Genomic DNA, 22177 nt, shown 5'->3' on the forward strand with positions numbered 1-22177 from the left:
TGCACTTCAGTGAGTCCAGAGAGTGCACTGGCACCACTGGGGATGCACTGCAGTGAGTCCACAGAGTGCACTAGCACCACTGGGGATGCAGTGCAGTGAGTCCAGAGAGTGCACTGGCACCACTGGGGATGCACTGCAGTGACTCAAGAGAGTGCACTGGCACCACTGGGGATGCAGTGCAGTGAGTCCAGAGAGTGCACTGGCACCACTGTGGAAGCAGTGCAGTGAGTCCAGAGAGTGCAGTGGCACCACTAGGGATGCAGTGCAGTGAGTCCAGAGAGTGCACTGGCAGCACTGGGGATGCAGTTTAGTGAGTCCAGAGAGTGCACTGGCACCACTGGGGATGCAGTGCAGTGAGTCCAGAGAGTGCACTGGCACCACTGCGGATGCGGTTCCGGGAGTCCAGAGAGTGCTTTGGCACCAGTGGGGATGCACTGCAGTTACTCCAGAGACTGCACTGGCACCACTGGGGATGCAGTGCAGTGAGTCCAGAGAGTGCACTGGCACCACTGGGGATGCAGTGCAGTGAGTCCAGAGAGTGCACTGTCACCACTGGGGATGCAGTGCAGTGAGTCCACAGAGTGCACTGGCACCACTGGGGATGCAGTGCAGTGAGTCCAGAGAGTGCACTGGCACCACTGGGGATGCACTGCAGTGAATCCAGTGAGTGCACTGGCACCACTGGGGATACAGTGCAGTGAGTCCAGAGAGTGCACTGGCACCACTGGGGATGCAGTGCAGTGAGTCCAGAGAGTGCACTGGCACCACTGGGGATACATTGCTGTGAGTCCAGAGAGTGCACTGGCACCACAGATGATGCAGTACAGTGAGTCCAGAGAGTGCACTGGTACCACTGGGGATGCAGTGCAGTGACTCGAGAGAGTGCACTTGCACCACTGGGGATGCAGTGAGTGAGTCCAGAGAGTGCACTGGCACCACTGGGGATGCACTGCAGTGAGTCCAGAGAGTGCACTGGCACCACTGGGGATGCAGTGCAGTGAGTCCAGAGAGTGCACTGGCACCACTGGTGATGCACTGCAGTGAGTCCAGAGATTGCACTGGCACCACTGTGGATGCAGTGCAGTGAGTCCAGAGACTTAACTGGCACCACTGGGCATGCAGAGAAGTGAGTGCAGAGAGTGCACTGGCACCACTGGGGATGCAGTGCAGTGAGTCCAGAGAGTGCACTGGCACCACTGGGGATGCAGTGCAGTGAGTCCAGAGAGTGCACTGGTACCACCTGTGATGCAGTGCAGTGAGTCCAGAGAGTGCACTGGCACCAATGGGGCTGCAGTGCAGTGAGTCCATAGAGTGCACTGGCACCACTGGGAATGCACTGCAGTGAGTCCAGAGAGTGCACTGGCACCACTGGTGATGCAGTACAGTGAGTCCAGAGAGTGCACTGGCACCACTGGGGATGCACTGCAGTGAGTCCAGAGAGTGCACTGGCACCACTGGGGATGCACTTCAGTGAGTCCAGAAATTGCACTGGCACCACTGGGGATGCAGTGCAGTGAGTACAGAGAGTGCACTGGCACCACTGGGGATGCAGTGCATTGAGTCCAGAGAGTGCACTGGCACAACTGGGGATGTACTTCAGTGAGTCCAGAGAGTGCACTGGCACCACTGGGGATGCAGTGCAGTGAGTCCAGAGAGTGCACTGGCACCACTGGGGATGCACTGCAGTGAGTCCAGAGAGTACACTGTCACCAGTGGGGATGCAGTGCAGTGAGTCCAGAGAGTTCACTGGCACCACTGGGGATGCACTGCAGTGAGACCAGAGAGTGCACTGGCACCACTGGGGATGTAGTGCAGTGACTCGAGAGAGTGCACTGGCACCACTGGGGATGCACTGCAGTGAGTCCAGAGAGTACACTGGCACCAGTGGGGATGCAGTGCAGTGAGTCCAGAGAGTGCACTGGCACCACTGGGGATGCAGTGCAGTCAGTCCAGTGAGTGCACTGGCACCACTGGGGGTGCAGTACAGTGAGTCCAGAGAGTGCACTGGCACCACTGGGGATGCACTGCAGTGAGTCCACAGAGTGCACTAGCACCACTGGGGATGCAGTGCAGTGAGTCCAGAGAGTGCGCTGGAACCACTGGGGATGCAGTGCAGTGAGTCCAGAGAGCGCACTGGCACCAGTGGGGATGCACTGCAGTGAGTGCAGAGAGTGCACTGGCACCACTGGGGATGCAGTGCAGTGAGTCCAGAGAGTGCACTGGCACCACTGGGGAAGCAGTGCAGTGAGTCCAGAGAGTGCAGTGGCACCACTAGGGATGCAGTGCAGTGAGTCCAAAGAGTGCACTGGCACCACTGGGGATGCAGTTCAGTGAGTCCAGAGAGTGCACTGGCACCACTGGGGATGCAGTGCAGTGAGTCCAGAGAGTGCACTGGCACCACTGGGGATGCAGTGCTGTGACTCCAGAGAGCGCACAGGCACCACTGGGGATGCAGTGCAGTGAGTCCAGAGAGTGCACTGGCACCACTGGGGATGCACTGCAGTGAGCCCAGAGAGTGCACTGGCACCAGTGGGGATGCACTGCAGTGAGTCCAGTGAGTGCACTGGCACCACTGGGGAAGCAGTGCAGTGAGTCCAGAGAGTGCACTGGAACCACTGGTGATGCAGTTTAGTGAGTCCAGAGAGTGCACTGGCACCACTGGGGATGCAGTGCAGTGAGTCCAGTGAGTGTACTGGCACCACTGGGGATGTACTGCAGTGAGTCCAGAGAGTGCACTGGCACCACTGAGAATGCACTTCAGTGAGCCCAGAGAGTGCACTGGCACCAGTGGGGATGCACTGCAGTGAGTCCAGTGAGTGCACTGGCACCACTGGGGAAGCAGTGCAGTGAGTCCAGAGAGTGCACTGGCAGCACTGGTGATGCAGTTTAGTGAGTCCAGAGAGTGCACTGGCACCACTGGGGATGCAGTGCAGTGAGTCCAGAGAGTGCACTGGCACCACTGCGGATGCACTGCAGTGAGTCCAGAGAGTGCACTGGCTCCACTGGGGATGCACTGCAGTGAGTCCAGAGAGTGCACTGGCACCACTGGGGATGCACTGCAGTGAGTCCAGAGAGTGTACTGGCACCACTGGGGATGCACTGAAGTGAGTCCAGAGAGTGCACTGGCACCACTGAGAATGCACTGTAGTGAGTCCAGAGAGTGCACTGGCACCACTGGGGATGCACTGCAGTGAGTCCACAGAGTGCACTAGCACCACTGGGGATGCAGTGCAGTGAGTCCAGAGAGTGCGCTGGAACCACTGGGGATGCAGTGCAGTGAGTCCAGAGAGTGCACTGGCACCACTGGGGATGCAGTGCAGTGAGTCCAGAGAGTGCACTGGCACCACTGGGGATGCACTGCAGTGAGTCCAGTGAGTGCACTGGCACCACTGGGGATGCAGTGCAGTGAGTCCAGAGAGTGCACTGGCACCACTGGGGAAGCAGTGCAGTGAGTCCAGAGAGTGCAGTGGCACCACTAGGGATGCAGTGCAGTGAGTCCAGAGAGTACACTGGCAGCACTGGGGATGCAGTGCAGTGAGTCCAGAGAGTGCACTGGCACCACTGGGGATGCAGTTCAGTGAGTCCAGAGAGTGCACTGGCACCACTGGGGATGCAGTGCAGTGAGTCCAGAGAGTGCACTGGCACCACTGAGAATGCACTTCAGTGAGTCCAGAGAGTGCACTGGCACCACTGGGGATGCAGTGCAGTGAGTCCAGAGATTGCACTGGCACCACTGGGGATGCAGTGCTGTGACTCCAGAGAGCGCACAGGCACCACTGGGGATGCAGTGCAGTGAGTCCAGAGAGTGCACTGGCACCACTGGGGATGCACTGCAGTGAGCCCAGAGAGTGCACTGGCACCAGTGGGGATGCAGTGCAGTGAGTCCAGTGAGTGCACTGGCACCACTGGGGAAGCAGTGCAGTGAGTCCAGAGAGTGCAGAGGCACCACTGGTGATGCAGTTTAGTGAGTCCAGAGAGTGCACTGGCACCACTGGGGATGCAGTGCAGTGAGTCCAGAGAGTGCACTGGCACCACTGCGGATGCGGTTCCGGGAGTCCAGAGAGTGCTTTGGCACCAGTGGGGATGCACTGCAGTTACTCCAGAGAGTGCACTGCCACCACTGGGGATGCAGTGCAGTGAGTCCAGAGAGTGCACTGGCACCACTGGGGATGCAGTGCAGTGAGTCCAGAGAGTGCACTGTCACCACTGGGGATGCAGTGCAGTGAGTCCACAGAGTGCACTGGCACCACTGGGGATGCACTGCAGTGAATCCAGTGAGTGCACTGGCACCACTGGGGATACAGTGCAGTGAGTCCAGAGAGTGCACTGGCACCACTGGGGATGCAGTGCAGTGAGTCCAGAGAGTGCACTGGCACCACTGGGGATGCATTGCAGTGAGTCCAGAGAGTGCACTGGCACCACAGATGATGCAGTACAGTGAGTCCAGTGAGTGCACTGGTACCACTGGGGATGTAGTGCAGTGACTCGAGAGAGTGCACTTGCACCACTGGGGATGCAGTGAGTGAGTCCAGAGAGTGCACTGGCACCACTGGGGATGCACTGCAGTGAGTCCAGAGAGTGCACTGGCACCACTGGGGATGCAGTGCAGGGAGTCCAGAGAGTGCACTGGCACCACTGGTGATGCACTGCAGTGAGTCCAGAGATTGCACTGGCACCACTGTGGATGCAGTGCAGTGAGTCCAGAGACTTCACTGGCACCACTGGGCATGCAGAGAAGTGAGTGCAGAGAGTGCACTGGCACCACTGGGGATGCAGTGCAGTGAGTCCAGAGAGTGCACTGGCACCACTGGGGATGCAGTGCAGTGAGTCCAGAGAGTGCACTGGTACCACTGGTGATGCAGTACAGTGAGTCCAGAGAGTGCACTGGCACCACTGGGGATGCACTGCAGTGAGTCCAGAGAGTGCACTGGCACCACTGGGGATGCACTTCAGTGAGTCCAGAGATTGCACTGGCACCACTGGGGATGCAGTGCAGTGAGTCCAGAGATTGCACTGGCACCACTGGGGATGCAGTGCAGTGAGTCCAGAGAGTGCACTGGCACCACTGGGCATGCAGAGAAGTGAGTGCAGAGAGTGCACTGGCACCAATGGGGCTGCAGTGCAGTGAGTCCAAAGAGTGCACTGGCACCACTGGGAATGCACTGCAGTGAGTCCAGAGAGTGCACTGGCACCACTGGTGATGCAGTACAGTGAGTCCAGAGAGTGCACTGGCACCACTGGGGATGCACTGCAGTGAGTCCAGAGAGTGCACTGGCACCACTGGGGATGCACTTCAGTGAGTCCAGAGATTGCACTGGCACCACTGGGGATGCAGTGCAGTGAGTACAGAGAGTGCACTGGCACCACTGGGGATGCAGTGCATTGAGTCCAGAGAGTGCACTGGCACAACTGGGGATGTACTTCAGTGAGTCCAGAGAGTGCACTGACACCACTGGGGATGCAGTGCAGTGAGTCCAGAGAGTGCACTGGCACCACTGGGGATGCACTGCAGTGAGTCCAGAGAGTACACTGGCACCAGTGGGGATGCAGTGCAGTGAGTCCAGAGAGTGCACTGGCACCACTGGGGATGCACTGCAGTGAGACCAGAGAGTGCACTGGCACCACTGGGGATGTAGTGCAGTGACTCGAGAGAGTGCACTGGCACCACTGGGGATGCAGTGCAGTGAGTCCAGAGAGTACACTGGCACCAGTGGGGATGCAGTGCAGTGAGTCCAGAGAGTGCACTGGCACCACTGGGGATGCAGTGCAGTCAGTCCAGTGAGTGCACTGGCACCACTGGGGGTGCAGGACAGTGAGTCCAGAGAGTGCACTGGCACCACTGGGGATGCACTGCAGTGAGTCCACAGAGTGCACTAGCACCACTGGGGATGCAGTGCAGTGAGTCCAGAGAGTGCGCTGGAACCACTGGGGATGCAGTGTAGTGAGTCCAGAGAGCGCACTGGCACCACTGGGGATGCACTGCAGTGAGTCCAGTGAGTGCACTGGCACCACTGGGGATGCAGTGCAGTGAGTCCAGAGAGTGCACTGGCACCACTGGGGAAGCAGTGCAGTGAGTCCAGAGAGTGCAGTGGCACCACTAGGGATGCAGTGCAGTGAGTCCAAAGAGTGCACTGGCACCACTGGGGATGCAGTTCAGTGAGTCCAGAGAGTGCACTGGCACCACTGGAGATGCAGTGCAGTGAGTCCAGAGAGTGCACTGGCACCACTGAGAATGCACTTCAGTGAGTCCAGAGAGTGCACTGGCACCACTGGGGATGCAGTGCAGTGAGTCCAGAGATTGCACTGGCACCACTGGGGATGCAGTGCTGTGACTCCAGAGAGCGCACAGGCACCACTGGGGATGCAGTGCAGTGAGTCCAGAGAGTGCACTGGCACCACTGGGGATGCACTGCAGTGAGCCCAGAGAGTGCACTGGCACCAGTGGGGATGCACTGCAGTGAGTCCAGTGAGTGCACTGGCACCACTGGGGATGCAGTGCAGTGAGTCCAGAGAGTGCACTGGAACCACTGGTGATGCAGTTTAGTGAGTCCAGAGAGTGCACTGGCACCAATGGGGATGCAGTGCAGTGAGTCCAGTGAGTGTACTGGCACCACTGGGGATGTACTGCAGTGAGTCCAGAGAGTGCACTGGCACCACTGAGAATGCACTTCAGTGAGTCCAGAGAGTGCACTGGCACCACTGGGGATGCAGTGCAGTGAGTCCAGAGAGTGCACTGGCACCACTGGGGATGCAGTGCTGTGACTCCAGAGAGTGCACTGGCACCACTGGGGTGCAGTGCAGTGAATCCAGTGCGTGCACTGGCACCACTGGGGATACAGTGCAGTGAGTCCAGAGAGTGCACTGGCACCACTGAGAATGCACTTCAGTGAGTCCAGAGAGTGCACTGGCACCACTGGGAATGCATTGCAGTGAGTCCAGAGAGTGCACTGGCACCACAGATGATGCAGTACAGTGAGTCCAGTGAGTGCACTGGTACCACTGGGGATGTAGTGCAGTGACTCGAGAGAGTGCACTTGCACCACTGGGGATGCAGTGCAGTGAGTCCAGAGAGTGCACTGGCACCACTGGGGATGCACTGCAGTGAGTCCAGAGAGTGCACTGGCACCACTGGGGATGCAGTGCAGTGAGTCCAGAGAGTGCACTGGCACCACTGCGGATGCACTGCAGTGAGTCCAGAGAGTGCACTGGCACCACTGTGGATGCAGTGCAGTGAGTCCAGAGACTTCACTGGCACCACTGGGAATGCAGAGATGTGAGTGCAGAGAGTGCACTGGCACCACTGGGGATGCAGTGCAGTGAGTCCAGAGAGTGCACTGGCACCACTGGGAATGCACTGCAGTGAGTCCAGAGAGTGCACTGGCACCACTGGTGATGCAGTACAGTGAGTCCAGAGAGTGCACTGGCACCACTGGGGATGCACTGCAGTGAGTCCAGAGAGTGCACTGGCACCACTGGGGATGCACTTCAGTGAGTCCAGAGATTGCACTGGCACCACTGGGGATGCAGTGCAGTGAGTACAGAGAGTGCACTGGCACCACTGGGGATGCAGTGCATTGAGTCCAGAGAGTGCACTGGCACAACTGGGGATGTACTTCAGTGAGTCCAGAGAGTGCACTGACACCACTGGGGATGCAGTGCAGTGAGTCCAGAGAGTGCACTGGCACCACTGGGGATGCACTGCAGTGAGTCCAGAGAGTACACTGGCACCAGTGGGGATGCAGTGCAGTGAGTCCAGAGAGTGCACTGGCACCACTCGGGATGCACTGCAGTGAGACCAGAGAGTGCACTGGCACCACTGGGGATGTAGTGCAGTGAGTCCAGAGAGTGCACTGGTACCACCTGTGATGCAGTGCAGTGAGTCCAGAGAGTGCACTGGCACCAATGGGGCTGCAGTGCAGTGAGTCCAAAGAGTGCACTGGCACCACTGGGAATGCACTGCAGTGAGTCCAGAGAGTGCACTGGCACCACTGGTGATGCAGTACAGTGAGTCCAGAGAGTGCACTGGCACCACTGGGGATGCACTGCAGTGAGTCCAGAGAGTGCACTGGCACCACTGGGGATGCACTTCAGTGAGTCCAGAGATTGCACTGGCACCACTGGGGATGCAGTGCAGTGAGTACAGAGAGTGCACTGGCACCACTGGGGATGCAGTGCATTGAGTCCAGAGAGTGCACTGGCACAACTGGGGATGTACTTCAGTGAGTCCAGAGAGTGCACTGACACCACTGGGGATGCAGTGCAGTGAGTCCAGAGAGTGCACTGGCACCACTGGGGATGCACTGCAGTGAGTCCAGAGAGTACACTGGCACCAGTGGGGATGCAGTGCAGTGAGTCCAGAGAGTGCACTGGCACCACTGGGGATGCACTGCAGTGAGACCAGAGAGTGCACTGGCACCACTGGGGATGTAGTGCAGTGACTCGAGAGAGTGCACTGGCACCACTGGGGATGCAGTGCAGTGAGTCCAGAGAGTACACTGGCACCAGTGGGGATGCAGTGCAGTGAGTCCAGAGAGTGCACTGGCACCACTGGGGATGCAGTGCAGTCAGTCCAGTGAGTGCACTGGCACCACTGGGGGTGCAGGACAGTGAGTCCAGAGAGTGCACTGGCACCACTGGGGATGCACTGCAGTGAGTCCACAGAGTGCACTAGCACCACTGGGGATGCAGTGCAGTGAGTCCAGAGAGTGCGCTGGAACCACTGGGGATGCAGTGTAGTGAGTCCAGAGAGCGCACTGGCACCAGTGGGGATGCACTGCAGTGAGTCCAGTGAGTGCACTGGCACCACTGGGGATGCAGTGCAGTGAGTCCAGAGAGTGCACTGGCACCACTGGGGAAGCAGTGCAGTGAGTCCAGAGAGTGCAGTGGCACCACTAGGGATGCAGTGCAGTGAGTCCAAAGAGTGCACTGGCACCACTGGGGATGCAGTTCAGTGAGTCCAGAGAGTGCACTGGCACCACTGGAGATGCAGTGCAGTGAGTCCAGAGAGTGCACTGGCACCACTGAGAATGCACTTCAGTGAGTCCAGAGAGTGCACTGGCACCACTGGGGATGCAGTGCAGTGAGTCCAGAGATTGCACTGGCACCACTGGGGATGCAGTGCTGTGACTCCAGAGAGTGCACAGGCACCACTGGGGATGCAGTGCAGTGAGTCCAGAGAGTGCACTGGCACCACTGGGGATGCACTGCAGTGAGTCCAGAGAGTGCACTGGCACCAGTGGGGATGCACTGCAGTGAGTCCAGTGAGTGCACTGGCACCACTGGGGATCCAGTGCAGTGAGTCCAGAGAGTGCACTGGAACCACTGGTGATGCAGTTTAGTGAGTCCAGAGAGTGCACTGGCACCACTGGGGATGCAGTGCAGTGAGTCCAGTGAGTGTACTGGCACCACTGGGGATGTACTGCAGTGAGTCCAGAGAGTGCACTGGCACCACTGAGAATGCACTTCAGTGAGTCCAGAGAGTGCACTGGCACCACTGGGGATGCAGTGCAGTGAGTCCAGAGAGTGCACTGGCACCACTGGGGATGCAGTGCTGTGACTCCAGAGAGTGCACTGGCACCACTGGGGTGCAGTGCAGTGAATCCAGTGCGTGCACTGGCACCACTGGGGATACAGTGCAGTGAGTCCAGAGAGTGCACTGGCACCACTGAGAATGCACTTCAGTGAGTCCAGAGAGTGCACTGGCACCACTGGGAATGCATTGCAGTGAGTCCAGAGAGTGCACTGGCACCACAGATGATGCAGTACAGTGAGTCCAGTGAGTGCACTGGTACCACTGGGGATGTAGTGCAGTGACTCGAGAGAGTGCACTTGCACCACTGGGGATGCAGTGCAGTGAGTCCAGAGAGTGCACTGGCACCACTGGGGATGCACTGCAGTGAGTCCAGAGAGTGCACTGGCACCACTGGGGATGCAGTGCAGTGAGTCCAGAGAGTGCACTGGCACCACTGCGGATGCACTGCAGTGAGTCCAGAGAGTGCACTGGCACCACTGTGGATGCAGTGCAGTGAGTCCAGAGACTTCACTGGCACCACTGGGAATGCAGAGAAGTGAGTGCAGAGAGTGCACTGGCACCACTGGGGATGCAGTGCAGTGAGTCCAGAGAGTGCACTGGAACCACTGGGGATGCAGTGCAGTGAGTCCAGAGAGTGCACTGGCACCACCTGTGATGCAGTGCAGTGAGTCCAGAGAGTGCACTGGCACCAATGGGGCTGCAGTGCAGTGAGTCCAAAGAGTGCACTGGCACCACTGGGAATGCACTGCAGTGAGTCCAGAGAGTGCACTGTCACCACTGGGGATGCAGTACAGTGAGTCCAGAGAGTGCACTGGCACCACTGGGGATGCGGTGCTGGGAGTCCAGAGAGTGCTTTGGCACCAATGGGGATGCAGTGCTGGGAGTCCAGAGAGTGCTCTGGCACCAATGGGGATGCAGTGCAGTTACTCCAGAGACTGCACTGGCACCACCGGGGATGCAGTGCAGTGAGTCCAGAGAGTGCACTGGCACCACTGGGGATGCAGTGCAGTGAGTCCAGAGATTGCACTGGCACCACTGGGGATGCAGTGCTGTGACTCCAGAGAGCGCACTGGCTCCACTGGGGATGCAGTGCAGTGAGTCCAGAGAGTGCACTGGCACCACTGGGGATGCACTGCAGTGAGCCCAGAGAGTGCACTGGCACCAGTGGGGATGCAGTGCAGTGAGTCCAGTGAGTGCACTGGCACCACTGGGGAAGCAGTGCAGTGAGTCCAGAGAGTGCAGTGGCACCACTGGGGATGCACTGCAGTGAGTCCAGAGAGTGCACTGGCACCACTGGGGATGCAGTGCAGTGAGTCCAGTGAGTGTACTGGCACCACTGGGGATGCACAGCAGTGAGTCCAGAGAGTGCACTGGCACCACTGAGAATGCACTTCAATGAGTCCAGAGAGTGCACTGGCACCACTGGGGATGCACTGCAGTGAGTCCAGAGAGTGCAGTGGCACCACTGGGGATGCACTGCAGTGAGTCCAGAGAGTGCTTTGGCACCAGTGGGGATGCACTGCAGTTACTCCAGAGACTGCACTGGCACCACTGGGGATGCAGTGCAGTGAGTCCAGAGAGTGCACTGGCACCACTGGGGATGCACTGCAGTGAGTCGAGAGAGTGCACTGGCACCACTGGGGATGCACTGCAGTGAGTCCAGAGAGTGCACTGTCACCACTGGGGATGCAGTACAGTGAGTCCACAGAGTGCACTGGCACCACTGGGGATGCAGTGCAGTGAGTCCAGAGAGTGCACTGGCACCATTGGGGATGCAGTGCAGTGAATCCAGTGAGTGCACTGGCACCAATGGGGATGCCGTGCAGTGAGTCCAGAGAGTGCACTGGCACCACTGGGGATGCAGTGCAGTGAGTCCAGAGAGTGCACTGGCACCACTGGGGATGCACTGCAGTGAGTCCAGAGAGTGCACTGTCACTACTGGGGATGCAGTGCAGTGAGTGCAGAGAGTGCACTGGCACCACTGGGGATGCACTGCAGTGAGTCCAGAGAGTGCACTGTCACTACTGGGGATGCAGTGCAGTGAGTGCAGAGAGTGCACTGGCACCACTGGGGATGCAGTGCAGTGAGTCCTGAGAGTGCACTGGCACCACTGGGGATGCACTGCAGTGAGTCCAGAGAGCGCACTGGCACCACTGGGGATGCAGTACAGTGAGTCCACACAGTGCACTAGCACCACTGGGGATGCAGTGCAGTGAGTCCAGAGAGTGCACTGGCACCACTGGGGATGCAGTGCAGTGAGTCCAGAGAGTGCACTGGCACCACTGGTGATGCACTGCTGTGAGTCCAGAGAGTGCTCTTGCACCACAGGGGATGCAGTGCAGTGACTCAAGAGAGTGCACTGGCAGCACTGGGGATGCAGTGCAGTGAGTCCAGAGAGTGCACTGGCACCACTGGAGATGCAGTGCAGTGAGTCCAGAGAGTGCAATGGCACCACTGCGGATGCACTGCAGTGAGTCCAGAGAGTGCACTGGCTCCACTGGGGATGCACTGCAGTGAGTCCAGAGAGTGCACTGGCACCACTGGGGATGCACTGCAGTGAGTCCAGAGAGTGTACTGGCACCACTGGGGATGCACTGAAGTGAGTCCAGAGAGTGCACTGGCACCACTGAGAATGCACTTCAGTGAGTCCAGAGAGTGCACTGGCACCACTGGGGATGCACTGCAGTGAGTCCACAGAGTGCACTAGCACCACTGGGGATGCAGTGCAGTGAGTCCAGAGAGTGCACTGGCACCACTGGGGATGCACTGCAGTGACTCAAGAGAGTGCACTGGCACCACTGGGGATGCAGTGCAGTGAGTCCAGAGAGTGCACTGGCACCACTGTGGAAGCAGTGCAGTGAGTCCAGAGAGTGCAGTGGCACCACTAGGGATGCAGTGCAGTGAGTCCAGAGAGTGCACTGGCAGCACTGGGGATGCAGTGCAGTGAGTCCAGAGAGTGCACTGGCACCACTGGGGATGCAGTTCAGTGAGTCCAGAGAGTGCACTGGCACCACTGGGGAAGCAGTGCAGTGAGTCCAGAGAGTGCACTGGCACCACTGAGAATGCACTTCAGTGAGTCCAGAGAGTGCACTGGCACCACTGGGGATGCAGTGCAGTGAGTCCAGAGATTGCACTGGCACCACTGGGGATGCAGTGCTGTGACTCCAGAGAGCGCACAGGCACCACTGGGGATGCAGTGCAGTGAGTCCAGAGAGTGCACTGGCACCACTGGGGATGCACTGCAGTGAGCCCAGAGAGTGCACTGGCACCAGTGGGGATGCACTGCAGTGAGTCCAGTGAGTACACTGGCACCACTGGGGAAGCAGTGCAGTGAGTCCAGAGAGTGCAGAGGCACCACTGGTGATGCAGTTTAGTGAGTCCAGAGAGTGCACTGGCACCACTGGGGATGCAGTGCAGTGAGTCCAGAGAGTGCACTGGCACCACTGCGGATGCGGTTCCGGGAGTCCATAGAGTGCTTTGGCACCAGTGGGGATGCACTGCAGTTACTCCAGAGACTGCACTGGCACCACTGGGGATGCAGTGCAGTGAGTCCAGAGAGTGCACTGGCACCACTGGGGATGCAGTGCAGTGAGTCCAGAGAGTGCACTGTCACCACTGGGGATGCAGTGCAGTGAGTCCACAGAGTGCACTGGCACCACTGGGGATGCAGTGCAGTGAGTCCAGAGAGTGCACTGGCACCACTGGGGATGCACTGCAGTGAATCCAGTGAGTGCACTGGCACCACTGGGGATACAGTGCAGTGAGTCCAGAGAGTGCACTGGCACCACTGGGGATGCAGTGCAGTGAGTCCAGAGAGTGCACTGGCACCACTGGTGATGCACTGCAGTGAGTCCAGAGATTGCACTGGCACCACTGTGGATGCAGTGCAGTGAGTCCAGAGACTTCACTGGCACCACTGGGCATGCAGAGAAGTGAGTGCAGAGAGTGCACTGGCACCACTGGGGATGCAGTGCAGTGAGTCCAGAGAGTGCACTGGCACCACTGGGGATGCAGTGCAGTGAGTCCAGAGAGTGCACTGGTACCACCTGTGATGCAGTGCAGTGAGTCCAGAGAGTGCCCTGGCACCAATGGGGCTGCAGTGCAGTGAGTCCAAAGAGTGCACTGGCACCACTGGGAATGCACTGCAGTGAGTCCAGAGAGTGCACTGGCACCACTGGTGATGCAGTACAGTGAGTCCAGAGAGTGCACTGGCACCACTGGGGATGCACTGCAGTGAGTCCAGAGAGTGCACTGGCACCACTGGGGATGCACTTCAGTGAGTCCAGAAATTGCACTGGCACCACTGTGGATGCAGTGCAGTGAGTACAGAGAGTGCACTGGCACCACTGGGGATGCAGTGCATTGAGTCCAGAGAGTGCACTGGCACAACTGGGGATGTACTTCAGTGAGTCCAGAGAGTGCACTGACACCACTGGGGATGCAGTGCAGTGAGTCCAGAGAGTGCACTGGCACCACTGGGGATGCACTGCAGTGAGTGCAGAGAGTACACTGTCACCAGTGGGGATGCAGTGCAGTGAGTCCAGAGAGTTCACTGGCACCACTGGGGATGCACTGCAGTGAGACCAGAGAGTGCACTGGCACCACTGGGGATGTAGTGCAGTGACTCGAGAGAGTGCACTGGCACCACTGGGGATGCAGTGCAGTGAGTCCAGAGAGTACACTGGCACCAGTGGGGATGCAGTGCAGTGAGTCCAGAGAGTGCACTGGCACCACTGGGGATGCAGTGCAGTCAGTCCAGTGAGTGCACTGGCACCACTGGGGGTGCAGTACAGTGAGTCCAGAGAGTGCACTGGCACCACTGGGGATGCACTGCAGTGAGTCCACAGAGTGCACTAGCACCACTGGGGATGCAGTGCAGTGAGTCCAGAGAGTGCGCTGGAACCACTGGTGATGCAGTGCAGTGAGTCCAGAGAGCGCACTGGCACCAGTGGGGATGCACTGCAGTGAGTCCAGTGAGTGCACTGGCACCACTGGGGATGCAGTGCAGTGAGTCCAGAGAGTGCACTGGCACCACTGGGGATGCAGTGCAGTGAGTCCAGTGAGTGTACTGGCACCACTGGGGATGTACTGCAGTGAGTCCAGAGAGTGCACTGGCACCACTGAGAATGCACTTCAGTGAGCCCAGAGAGTGCACTGGCACCAGTGGGGATGCACTGCAGTGAGTCCAGTGAGTGCACTGGCACCACTGGGGAAGCAGTGCAGTGAGTCCAGAGAGTGCACTGGCAGCACTGGTGATGCAGTTTAGTGAGTCCAGAGAGTGCACTGGCACCACTGGTGATGCAGTGCAGTGAGTCCAGAGAGTGCACTGGCACCACTGCGGATGCACTGCAGTGAGTCCAGAGAGTGCACTGGCACCACTGGGGATGCACTGCAGTGAGTCCAGAGAGTGCACTGGCACCACTGGGGATGCACTGCAGTGAGTCCAGAGAGTGTACTGGCACCACTGGGGATGCACTGAAGTGAGTCCAGAGAGTGCACTGGCACCACTGAGAATGCACTTCAGTGAGTCCAGAGAGTGCACTGGCACCACTGGGGATGCACTGCAGTGAGTCCACAGAGTACACTAGCACCACTGGGGATGCAGTGCAGTGAGTCCAGAGAGTGCGCTGGAACCACTGGGGATGCAGTGCAGTGAGTCCAGAGAGTGCACTGGCACCACTGGGGATGCAGTGCAGTGAGTCCAGAGAGTGCACTGGCACCACTGGGGATGCACTGCAGTGAGTCCAGTGAGTGCACTGGCACCACTGGGGATGCAGTGCAGTGAGTCCAGAGAGTGCACTGGCACCACTGGGGAAGCAGTGCAGTGAGTCCAGAGAGTGCAGTGGCACCACTAGGGATGCAGTGCAGTGAGTCCAGAGAGTACACTGGCAGCACTGGGGATGCAGTGCAGTGAGTCCAGAGAGTGCTCTGGCACCACTGGGGATGCAGTTCAGTGAGTCCAGAGAGTGCACTGGCACCACTGGGGATGCAGTGCAGTGAGTCCAGAGAGTGCACTGGCACCACTGAGAATGCACTTCAGTGAGTCCAGAGAGTGCACTGGCACCACTGGGGATGCAGTGCAGTGAGTCCAGAGATTGCACTGGCACCACTGGGGATGCAGTGCTGTGACTCCAGAGAGCGCACAGGCACCACTGGGGATGCAGTGCAGTGAGCCCAGAGAGTGCACTGGCACCAGTGGGGATGCAGTGCAGTGAGTCCAGTGAGTGCACTGGCACCACTGGGGAAGCAGTGCAGTGAGTCCAGAGAGTGCAGAGGCACCACTGGTGATGCAGTTTAGTGAGTCCAGAGAGTGCACTGGCACCACTGGGGATGCAGTGCAGTGAGTCCAGAGAGTGCACTGGCACCACTGCGGATGCGGTTCCGGGAGTCCAGAGAGTGCTTTGGCACCAGTGGGGATGCACTGCAGTTACTCCAGAGAGTGCACTGGCACCACTGGGGATGCAGTGCAGTGAGTCCAGAGAGTGCACTGTCACCACTGGGGATGCAGTGCAGTGAGTCCACAGAGTGCACTGGCACCACTGGGGATGCAGTGCAGTGAGTCCAGAGAGTGCACTGGCACCACTGGGGATACAGTGCAGTGAGTCCAGAGAGTGCACTGGCACCACTGGGGATGCAGTGCAGTGAGTCCAGAGAGTGCACTGGCACCACTGGGGATGCATTGCAGTGAGTCCAGAGAGTGCACTGGCACCACAGATGATGCAGTACAGTGAGTCCAGTGAGTGCACTGGTACCACTGGGGATGTAGTGCAGTGACTCGAGAGAGTGCACTTGCACCACTGGGGATGCAGTGAGTGAGTCCAGAGAGTGCACTGGCACCACTGGGGATGCACTGCAGTGAGTCCAGAGAGTGCACTGGCACCACTGGGGATGCACTGCAGTGAGTCCAGAGAGTGCACTGGCACCACTGGTGATGCACTGCAGTGAGTCCAGAGATTGCACTGGCACCACTGTGGATGCAGTGCAGTGAGTCCAGAGACTTCACTGGCAATACTGGGCATGCAGAGAAGTGAGTGCAGAGAGTGCACTGGCACCACTGGGGATGCAGTGCAGTGAGTCCAGAGAGTGCACTGGCACCACTGGGGATGCAGTGCAGTGAGTCCAGAGAGTGCACTGGTACCACCTGTGATGCAGTGCAGTGAGTCCAGAGAGTGCACTGGCACCAATGGGGCTGCAGTGCAGTGAGTCCAAAGAGTGCACTGGCACCACTGGGAATGCACTGCAGTGAGTCCAGAGAGTGCACTGGCACCACTGGTGATGCAGTACAGTGAGTCCAGAGAGTGCACTGTCACCACTGGGGATGCACTGCAGTGAGTCCAGAGAGTGCACTGGCACCACTGGGGATGCACTTCAGTGAGTCCAGAGATTGCACTGGCACCACTGGGGATGCAGTGCAGTGAGTACAGAGAGTGCACTGGCACCACTGGGGATGCAGTGCATTGAGTCCAGAGAGTGCACTGGCACAACTGGGGATGTACTTCAGTGAGTCCAGAGAGTGCACTGACACCACTGGGGATGCAGTGCAGTGAGTCCAGAGAGTGCACTGGCACCACTGGGGATGCACTGCAGTGAGTCCAGAGAGTACACTGGCACCAGTGGGGATGCAGTGCAGTGAGTCCAGAGAGTGCACTGGCACCACTGGTGATGCACTGCAGTGAGACCAGAGAGTGCACTGGCACCACTGGGGATGTAGTGCAGTGACTCGAGAGAGTGCACTGGCACCACTGGGGATGCAGTGCAGTGAGTCCAGAGAGTACACTGGCACCAGTGGGGATGCAGTGCAGTGAGTCCAGAGAGTGCACTGGCACCACTGGGGATGCAGTGCAGTCAGTCCAGTGAGTGCACTGGCACCACTGGGGGTGCAGGACAGTGAGTCCAGAGAGTGCACTGGCACCACTGGGGATGCACTGCAGTGAGTCCACAGAGTGCACTAGCACCACTGGGGATGCAGTGCAGTGAGTCCAGAGAGTGCGCTGGAACCACTGGGGATGCAGTGCAGTGAGTCCAGAGAGTGCACTGGCACCACTGGAGATGCAGTGCAGTGAGTCCAGAGAGTGCACTGGCACCACTGGAGATGCAGTGCAGTGAGTCCAGAGAGTGCACTGGCACCACTGAGAATGCACTTCAGTGAGTCCAGAGAGTGCACTGGCACCACTGGGGATGCAGTGCAGTGAGTCCAGAGATTGCACTGGCACCACTGGGGATGCAGTGCTGTGACTCCAGAGAGCGCACAGGCACCACTGGGGATGCAGTGCAGTGAGTCCAGAGAGTGCACTGGCACCACTGGGGATGCACTGCAGTGAGCCCAGAGAGTGCACTGGCACCAGTGGGGATGCACTGCAGTGAGTCCAGTGAGTGCACTGGCACCACTGGGGATGCAGTGCAGTGAGTCCAGAGAGTGCACTGGAACCACTGGTGATGCAGTTTAGTGAGTCCAGAGAGTGCACTGGCACCACTGGGGATGCAGTGCAGTGAGTCCAGTGAGTGTACTGGCACCACTGGGGATGCAGTGCAGTGAGTCCAGAGAGTGCACTGGCACCACTGGGGATGCACTTCAGTGAGTCCAGAGAGTGCACTGGCACCACTGGGGATGCAGTGCAGTGAGTCCAGAGAGTGCACTGGCACCACTGGGGATGCAGTGCTGTGACTCCAGAGAGTGCACTGGCACCACTGGGGTGCAGTGCAGTGAATCCAGTGCGTGCACTGGCACCACTGGGGATACAGTGCAGTGAGTCCAGAGAGTGCACTGGCACCACTGAGAATGCACTTCAGTGAGTCCAGAGAGTGCACTGGCACCACTGGGAATGCATTGCAGTGAGTCCAGAGAGTGCACTGGCACCACAGATGATGCAGTACAGTGAGTCCAGTGAGTGCACTGGTACCACTGGGGATGTAGTGCAGTGACTCGAGAGAGTGCACTTGCACCACTGGGGATGCAGTGCAGTGAGTCCAGAGAGTGCACTGGCACCACTGGGGATGCACTGCAGTGAGTCCAGAGAGTGCACTGGCACCACTGGGGATGCAGTGCAGTGAGTCCAGAGAGTGCACTGGCACCACTGCGGATGCACTGCAGTGAGTCCAGAGAGTGCACTGGCACCACTGTGGATGCAGTGCAGTGAGTCCAGAGACTTCACTGGCACCACTGGGAATGCAGAGAAGTGAGTGCAGAGAGTGCACTAGCACCACTGGGGATGCAGTGCAGTGAGTCCAGAGAGTGCACTGGCACCACCTGTGATGCAGTGCAGTGAGTCCAGAGAGTGCACTGGCACCAATGGGGCTGCAGTGCAGTGAGTCCAAGGAGTGCACTGGCACCACTGGGAATGCACTGCAGTGAGTCCAGAGAGTGCACTGGCACCACTGGTGATGCAGTACAGTGAGTCCAGAGAGTGCACTGGCACCACTGGGGATGCACTTCAGTGAGTCCAGAGATTGCACTGGCACCACTGGGGATGCAGTGCAGTGAGTCCAGAGAGTGCACTGGCACCACTGGGGATGCAGTGCAGTGAGTCCAGAGAGTGCACTGGCACAACTGGGGATGCACTTCAGTGAGTCCAGAGAGTGCACTGACACCACTGGGGATGCAGTGCAGTGAGTCCAGAGAGTGCACTGGCACCACTGGGGATGCACTGCAGTGAGTCCAGAGAGTACACTGGCACCAGTGGGGATGCAGTGCAGTGAGTCCAGAGAGTGCACTGGCAGCACTGGGGATGCAGTGCAGTGAGTCCAGAGAGTGCACTGGCACCAGTGGGGATGCAGTGCACTGAGTCCAGAGATTGCACTGGCACCACTGGGGATGCAGTGCAGTGAGTCCAGAGAGTGCACTGGCACCACTGAGAATGCACTTCAGTGAGTCCAGAGAGTGCACTGGCAGCACTGGGGATGCAGTGCAGTGAGTGCAGAGATTGCACTGGCACCACTGGGGATGCTGTGCTGTGACTCCAGAGAGCGCACAGGCACCACTGGGGATGCAGTGCAGTGAGTCCAGAGAGTGCACTGGCACCACTGGGGATGCACTGCAGTGAGCCCAGAGAGTGCAGAGGCACCACTGGTGATGCAGTTTAGTGAGTCCAGAGAGTGCACTGGCACCACTGGGGATGCAGTGCAGTGAGTCCAGAGAGTGCACTGGCACCACTGCGGATGCGGTTCCGGGAGTCCAGAGAGTGCTTTGGCACCAGTGGGGATGCACTGCAGTTACTCCAGAGAGTGCACTGGCACCACTGGGGATGCAGTGCAGTGAGTCCAGAGAGTGCACTGGCACCACTGGGGATAGAGTGCAGTGAGTCCAGAGAGTGCACTGGCACCACTGGGGATGCAGTGCAGTGAGTCCAGAGAGTGCACTGGCACCACTGGGGATGCAGTGCAGTGAATCCAGTGAGTGCACTGGCACCACTGGGGATACAGTGCAGTGAGTCCAGAGAGTGCACTGGCACCACTGGGGATGCAGTGCAGTGAGTCCAGAGAGTGCACTGGCACCACTGGGCATGCAGAGAAGTGAGTCCAGAGAGTGCACTGGCACCACAGATGATGCAGTACAGTGAGTCCAGTGAGTGCACTGGTACCACTGGGGATGTAGTGCAGTGACTCGAGAGAGTGCACTTGCACCACTGGGGATGCAGTGAGTGAGTCCAGAGAGTGCACTGGCACCACTGGGGATGCACTGCAGTGAGTCCAGAGAGTGCACTGGCACCACTGGGGATGCAGTGCAGTGAGTCCAGAGAGTGCACTGGCACCACTGGTGATGCACTGCAGTGAGTCCAGAGATTGCACTGGCACCACTGTGGATGCAGTGCAGTGAGTCCAGAGACTTCACTGGCACCACTGGGCATGCAGAGAAGTGAGTGCAGAGAGTGCACTGGCACCACTGGGGATGCAGTGCAGTGAGTCCAGAGAGTGCACTGGCACCACTGGGGATGCAGTGCAGTGAGTCCAGAGAGTGCACTGGTACCACCTGTGATGCAGTGCAGTGAGTCCAGAGAGTGCACTGGCACCAATGGGGCTGCAGTGCAGTGAGTCCAAAGAGTGCACTGGCACCACTGGGAATGCACTGCAGTGAGTCCAGAGAGTGCACTGGCACCACTGGGGATGCAGTGCAGTGAGTCCAGAGAGTGCACTGGTACCACCTGTGATGCAGTGCAGTGAGTCCAGAGAGTGCACTGGCACCAATGGGGCTGCAGTGCAGTGAGTCCAAAGAGTGCACTGGCACCACTGGGAATGCACTGCAGTGAGTCCAGAGAGTGCACTGGCACCACTGGGGATGCACTTCAGTGAGTCCAGAGATTGCACTGGCACCACTGGGGATGCAGTGCAGTGAGTACAGAGAGTGCACTGGCACCACTGGGGATGCAGTGCATTGAGTCCAGAGAGTGCACTGGCACAACTTGGGATGTACTTCAGTGAGTCCAGAGAGTGCACTGACACCACTGGGGATGCAGTGCAGTGAGTCCAGAGAGTGCACTGGCACCACTGGGGATGCACTGCAGTGAGTCCAGAGAGTACACTGGCACCAGTGGGGATGCAGTGCAGTGAGTCCAGAGAGTGCACTGGCACCACTGGGGATGCAGTGCAGTGAGACCAGAGAGTGCACTGGCACCACTGGGGATGTAGTGCAGTGACTCGAGAGAGTGCACTGGCACCACTGGGGATGCAGTGCAGTGAGTCCAGAGAGTACACTGGCACCAGTGGGGATGCAGTGCAGTGAGTCCAGAGAGTGCACTGGCACCACTGGGGATGCAGTGCAGTCAGTCCAGTGAGTGCACTGGCACCACTGGGGGTGCAGGACAGTGAGTCCAGAGAGTGCACTGGCACCACTGGGGATGCACTGCAGTGAGTCCACAGAGTGCACTAGCACCACTGGGGATGCAGTGCAGTGAGTCCAGAGAGTGCGCTGGAACCACTGGGGATGCAGTGCAGTGAGTCCAGAGAGCGCACTGGCACCAGTGGGGATGCACTGCAGTGAGTCCAGTGAGTGCACTGGCACCACTGGGGATGCAGTGCTGTGACTCCAGAGAGTGCACTGGCACCACTGGGGAAGCAGTGCAGTGAGTCCAGAGAGTGCAGTGGCACCACTAGGGATGCAGTGCAGTGAGTCCAGAGATTGCACTTGCACCACTGGGGATGCAGTGCTGTGACTCCAGAGAGCGCACAGGCACCACTGGGGATGCAGTGCAGTGAGTCCAGAGAGTGCACTGGCACCCCTGGGGATGCACTGCAGTGAGCCCAGAGAGTGCACTGGCACCAGTGGGGATGCACTGCAGTGAGTCCAGTGAGTGCACTGGCACCACTGGGGAAGCAGTGCAGTGAGTCCAGAGAGTGCACTGGAACCACTGGTGATGCAGTTTAGTGAGTCCAGAGAGTGCACTGGCACCACTGGGGATGCAGTGCAGTGAGTCCAGTGAGTGTACTGGCACCACTGGGGATGTACTGCAGTGAGTCCAGAGAGTGCACTGGCACCACTGAGAATGCACTTCAGTGAGTCCAGAGAGTGCACTGGCACCACTGGGGATGCAGTGCAGTGAGTCCAGAGAGTGCACTGGCACCACTGGGGATGCAGTGCTGTGACTCCAGAGAGTGCACTGGCACCACTGGGGTGCAGTGCAGTGAATCCAGTGAGTGCACTGGCACCACTGG

This window comes from Anser brachyrhynchus (genome assembly GCF_964034855.1).
Source record: "Anser brachyrhynchus genome assembly, chromosome: 3".
Classification (NCBI taxonomy): Eukaryota; Metazoa; Chordata; class Aves; order Anseriformes; family Anatidae; genus Anser; species Anser brachyrhynchus.